The following is a 6,689-nucleotide window of genomic DNA, read 5'->3' on the forward strand; positions in this document are numbered from 1 at the left end:
ACAGCATTGTGATCTGAGAAGATGCTTTGCAGTATTTCAATGTTTTTAAATTTATTAAGGCTTGCTTTATGGCCTAACATATGGTCTATCATGGAGAATGTTCCATGTGCACTGGAAAAGAATGAATATTGTACTGTTGTTGGGTGAAGTACTCTGTAGATGCCTATGAGGTCAGTTTGGTGGATTGTATTGTTTAGCTCTTCTGCATCTTTGTTGAGTTTCTCTCTAGTTGTTCTATCTTTCATTTAAAATGGTATATTAAAGTCTCCCACTATTACTGTGGAGTCATCTATTTGACTTTTTTACTCTTTTAAAGTCTGATTTATGTATTTTGGGTCTATAGATATTTATTATGGTTATATCTTCTAATTCAATTGATCCTTTAATCATTATATAGTGTCCTTCCTTGTTTCATATGTGGTAGTTTTTGTCTTAAACTCAATTTGATCAGAAATTAATATTGCCACTCCTGATCTTTTTTGGTTGCCATTTGCTTGATATATCTTTTTGCAACCTTTGATTTTTAGTCTATTTTTGTCTTTGTCTCTAAGTTGTGTCTCTTGTAGAGAGCATATTGATACATTATGTTTTCTTATCCAGTCTGCAACTCTCTGTCTCTTGAGTGGTGCATTTAATCCATTGACATACAGTGTAATTATCAACATGTATGCATTTGTTGCTGTCATTTTATTATATGCTTTTATGTGGTGTTGATTTCTTTGTTCCATATAATTTTCTGCAATGAGCTCCTTTTGTTTATGAATTGTGTTATCATTTCCTTCATTGCTGTTGTTTTAGTATTTGCTAAATATTTGTGCTTGTCCTCTTTTTTATTGTGATGTGAAGGTTTATCGTTTTTCTTTGAGGTTACCCTGTAATTTACAATTTTCTCCACAAGTTTAGAACAGTGGATTCTATCTTGCAACTCTCTTGACTTCCTCATCATTTAGAAGTTCTGTAAATTCACTATTTTTCCCCTCTTTTTGGTTTGTAGTCATTCTCATTTGCCAATTGTTGTCTCTGGTTCCCTGTTTACAATCTTGTAAGCTTATTTTACTTTAGATACTTCCATAGCTGTGTTGATTTCTGGGTTATATCATCTTGTGTATTAATGGTCAGTTGTTGTTTGCTATTATTGGTTCTGTGTTCAAAGGACTCCCTTTAGTATCTCTTGTAAGGCTGGTCTGGTTTTACCAAATTCCCTTCATTTCTGCTTATCTGGAAATCTCCTAATTTCACCATCATATTTGAGAGACAATTTTGCTGAGTATGTAATTCTTGGTTGGTTGGTAGTTAAGTTTGTGTGTCAACTTGGCTAGGCAGCTGGATACAGTATTCCTTGTGATGAAACTGATAATCAACACCATGTGAAGAGCAGTTAAGGGTAAGTCTTAGGGATGTGATCTGCATCCTGTATATAAGGAGAAGCCTTGGGAAATGGTCTCTAGCTTATGGCATGCTTCAAGCTTGCATGTAGCTGAGTCAATGTTCAGCGGCCTGCCATGCTCTGCCAATCTTGGGACTTTTAATGGATTTGAATTAATGACTTACCATGTGGTTTGGTAATATCAGGACTGTGCCTTATTACTTGTCAACCTTGGGCTTGTCAGCTTCAGCAGTCACCAGCTGAGTGAAGAAAAGTCTCCAGCTTCAGTTGACCAGGAGCAGGAGGCAGAGCTGAAGCCCACAGTTGAAGGGCTTTGACCCAGCCCCTAGAGCCTGGCTTTTGAACTCGGACTTAAAGCCTCCAAATTGTAAGGATAAACTCCTATTTGTTGAAGCCTTCCCATTTGTGGTATTTTCCTATCAGAGTGGCACTAGGTAACCAAAACAGTTGGAAATTTTTCTCTTACAAGGATTTATACATACCATCCTATTGCCTTCTCACTTGTATGGTTTCTGCTGAAAAAATCAGAGCTTATTCTTATTGGTTGTCTTTTCTAGGTAATTTTTTTTTGTTTTTCCTGTGCTGCTTTCAGGATTCTTTCTTTGTCTTTGGTTTTGGTGAGTTTGATGCTGATATGTCTTGGTGATTTTCTTTTGGGATCTATCCTGTTTGGGGTTTGTTGGACTTCCTTAATGGATATATTCTCATCTTTCATCATACCAGGAAAGTTCTCTTCCAACAAATCTTGGACAATTTTGTCAGTGGTTTTCTTTTTCTTTTGCTGTTCTGGAATTCCGATTACACGTAGATTATTCCTTTTGATAGTATCCCACATGAAACTTAGACTTTCTTCATTTTGTTTTGAACTTCTTTCTGATTTATCCCTTTCCAAAGAAGTATTCAGGTATTTGTCTTCCATATCATTAATTCTGTCTTCCATTGATTCGATTCTACTCTTTTGCCCTTTCAATGTGTTACCTATTTTTGAAAGTTTGGTATTAATCTTCTGGATTTCTATCTGTAAATTTTATGTCATTTCTAATCTTTCATTTATTTTGTCATTTTTTTCTCATATTTTTCTCCCAAAATTATTCTAGGGTTTTGTCTGTGTTTTCCTTAATTTTGTCAGTGTTTTCCTTGATCTGTCTTTCAGTCTGTTTAAGGTACCTAAATATAATTCTTTTGAATTCCTTATCAAGGCGTTCCAATGCTGCTTCTTCCTCAGGGATGTGTTCTGGGTATATATCCTGCTCCCTAGTTTCTACTGCTTTATCTTGCTTCTTTGTGTGGACTGTAATTTGTTGTCTTCGAGATATTGTGACTTTGTTGTATTAAGATCTCTGCTAACTGTTTGTGAAGAGCAGTTAAGGGTAAGTCAGGCTCTTTTTGGTGGTCATTTATCATTGGCCAGTTGGTGAAGAAGCAAGTGGTGGCTCCCACTCAGTAAGTGGAGTTACAGGAGTTGCGGGTGTGTTTGTGTCATATGGGCATAGTTGCTGTCTCCCACTCAGTTAGACAAAAACAGTGATCAAAAAACCATCAAAAAAGTAAAAGAAAGCAGACAAAAAACACTCCACATAAACACACAGGAACAATCACCAAAAAAAGAAAAAAGAAGAGCAAGCTAACAAACAAACAAACAAAAACCTGCAATATCTAGGGAGGGGACAATAAGAGAAAAGAGGTACAGTAGGAGAATAATGAAGAAAAAAATGAGAACAATGCAAAAAGAAAAGGAAGAAATAGGGTTAACTATGAGAAAGGAAAAAAAAAAAGGGAACCAGGAACTGAAAAGAGAGAAAAAGCTGAAAACTAGAACCTGGGAAGGGAATAATAAAGAATAATAATAAAAGGACTCAAAAAATAATAATAATAGCAATATTTTTAAAACAGACAAAAACAAACTAACTAAAAAAAAAAAAGAAGAAAAAAATCTGGCAGGGAGGGGCAGAGCACCCAGTCTCTGTCAGAGCATACAGACTGGGATGGTGTTCCTGCCAGCCCAGAAGGTAGGTGGGAGTGAGTGATGGCCACACTTCCATTCACCAAGAGGATGTGGAGTATAAGAGTAACAAGACAAATATCGTACCTCTCCAGTCCTTCATGTCCTGAATGTCCTTGCAGTTCCCAGCAAGCAGAGCCTATTCTTAGGTCCCTGGAATCTGAGAGAATGCTGTCACTTTAAATATCCAAAATGGTGGAACCACTTGTAGAAATTCAAAATGGCTGCACCCTCCGGACAGGCAAAAGTCCACAGCTCAGTCTGTCTCCCTCTTCACTGCTTCCCTTTTTATTCACCAGCCACCAGTTCAGTCCTCTGTGCAGCCCCTGGCTAGCTGGGCCAATTTTTATTTTAATTCTTAGGTCCTAACATCACTTGGCAATATCCAAGCTGTCTGTGCCATCAGGATCACTGACAGACTACAGCTCTGTATGTCTCCTTTATTGGTGTTTTCATGCAGGTTCTTCTACTAGTTGAAGTTTAGTCCACTTCTGTATCCCTCTTTTCAAAGCGCAGTGTTCCAGGATTATCTTCTGTGTCTGTGTTAATTGGTTCTCCTTTTCTTTGTTGAAGAGGGTCTTTGTAGCTTGTCTGCTTATTCTGCCATCTTACTGGAACCTCCTAGGTGGTAAATCTTTATAGAAGTAAATTGTCCTATCTTCTTTCCTTGCAGTGGCTGATGAGTTTGAACCACCAAACTTCTGGTTAGCAGTCAAATGCCTTAGGCACTGCACCACCAGAACTCCTTACCATAGGCATAGAGGTTAGGATTTATAACACATAGTTTTTGAGAATACAATTCAATCCACAAGTACTAAAACCATTGATTTGTTAAAAATCAAATTGGTGAGTTTTTAAGAAATAGATTATTTAAATATGGGTAAACCACAAGAAAACAAAATGAAATTATTTAGTAGAAACAATTCATATAAAAAAATGTATTGTTCTTTAGAAATGATCTCCAGCTAATATTTAAAACTTTTAATAGCTAATGATTTCAATTGATAAAGAGAAGACTTTCATTATGCTAAGAAATAGTGTGATTTGGAACACAGAAAGACAGAAGGAAGAAAGCAAAACTCCATGATAGGATGCTATCTTCTGATAGTATCTTGGTTTTAACAGGTAGGTTCAGGCAGACCATATGTCTATATAGAACTATTGCCAGTAAGGGTAAGAGGGTGATGGAAGTGCTTTAACTCAGATGTTTATAAAGATGAAAAAGTAACTTGAGTGTTAATGGCCTTGAGTGTTGCCAGTAACCATGGTTCCCCAAGCCCTGAGTGCCTTTGTTGATATTGTCTGAGAATTTGTCATCTTTTGGTTTCCTCTCTTTATGCCCACCTGCATACAAGACAATGGTGGGTCATACACTATAGGATGAGAATATATGCAGTGTATAGTACTTACATATGTAAATGAACATATATAAATATCATTTTCCTTTGCCTCCTCACTAAAAACCTGGGGACAGATTTTAACCATTGTGGCTAGGATGTATTATTTATAAGTAATAAAAAATCTGTTTTAAACTGACTTAAGTAAAAAGAGAATTTATTGACTCATGTTGTTGTTGTTGTTGTTGTTGTTATGTGCTGTCAAATTGGACCTGACTCATAGTGACCCCTCCTTGGGTTTCTGAGGTGGTATCACTGCAGAAGTAGATTGCCCAACCTTTCTTCCAAGGAGTGGCTGGTGGGTTTGAACCAGCAGCCTTCTGGTTAGCAGTCAAGTGCCTTAGGCACTATGCTACCAGAGTTCCTTATTGACTTATAGAGCAAAAAATTTCAAAAATAACTAGCTCATGGTATCCATCTGTCTCCATCTCTTGACTCTGAGCTCCTCCATGTTGCCTTCATTGTTTGGCTTTCCATGGTGGCAAGATGGGTCCTGTAGTAGTTGTGTGTCAACTTGGCTAGGCCTGGTTTTATGTGTCTGGACAGCTGGATGTAGTTGTTCCCCATGGTGAGACTGGTAATCAACTCCTTGGTAGAACCCACTGTGAGCAGCTGAGTGGCTGCTTTAGGGATGTGGTCTGCTTCCACTATATAAGAAGACAACTTTGGGAAAGGTCTCAGAGCTTTTTGGCATGTTTGGACCCTGCATGTAGCCAAACCTTTATTTGGCAGCCTGCCATGTTGTCTGCCAATATTGGAACTATTTCTGGAATTGAACTAGTGGCCTGCCATATTGCTTGATAATTGTGGGACTGTGCCATCTCACTTGCCAACCTTGGGTTTGCCAGCCTCAGCATCCAGCAGCTGCCTGAGTTAAGAGAAGGTCTGGGGGCTTTCACCCAGCCCCTAGAGCTAGGACTTTGAACTCAGACTTCTAGCCTCCTAAACTGTAAGAGAATAAATCCCTGTCTGTGAAAGTCCCCTATATGTGGTATATTTCTGTTAGAGCAGCACTAGAGAGCCAAAACAGGTCCCAACATCTTGAGGGTTCAAGTCTATATGCCTTTCTCCCATTGTCTCAGAAAAAGTGTTTTTCCTTCTAATTGGCTTGGATCTGCCCAAATCTTAACTAATAACCATGATCAAGAAAATGCAATGATCCAGTTGACCAGGTCTGAGTCACACTCTGATATGAAGGAGAAATAACTGTATCCAAAGCACATAGATGTAGAGTTGAGAAAGGAAGTTTCCCAGGAAAGATTTAAGGTACTCTCAGCAGAAGACAGGTGAAAATCAATAAATATCTACCCCATAAGGACATGGTTCTGATCCAGACTGAAGTTGTCTTCTGTAATTTTAGGATTAGCTTCTCAGATTTTCTTCATTCTTCAAAGTCCTTTATGCTTGTCTTTGCTCATGCCTTCCTTCAGTCACTCATGCATTCTTTTAATAAATAGGCACTGAGTACCTAGGCCAGGCACCTTTTAGGCACTGGACCAAAAAAAAAAAAAAAAAACTCACTGCTGTCAAGTCAAATCTGACTCATGGCAATCCTTTCTTGGATTTCCAAAGCAGTATCTCTAGGGAAGTAGATTGCCTAGTCTTCCTTCCGAGGAGTGGCTGATGGGTTTGAACCCTCAGCCTTCCGGTTAGCAGCCAAATGCCTTAGGCACTATGCCATTCAATGCTAAATAAGATATTCCCTTCCCTCATGAACATGACAGTCTGATGGAGTCACAGACTATCAAAATGCTAACCATTAAGTAGTCTTTAAACACTTATTATCTATTTGTACAAAAGCCTTTGCTTTTCTCCAACTTGATTTGCAAAATATTGCCTGTGCCTTTGAGATTCAATTGTTTTCTGTTCTTCTAACTTGAAATCTGTCTATATTCCTTTCTAG

The sequence above is a fragment of the Orycteropus afer genome, unplaced genomic scaffold (assembly GCF_000298275.1).
Source record: "Orycteropus afer afer isolate SDZICR_OR568_19922 unplaced genomic scaffold, OryAfe1.0 scaffold00655, whole genome shotgun sequence".
Taxonomy (NCBI): domain Eukaryota; kingdom Metazoa; phylum Chordata; class Mammalia; order Tubulidentata; family Orycteropodidae; genus Orycteropus; species Orycteropus afer.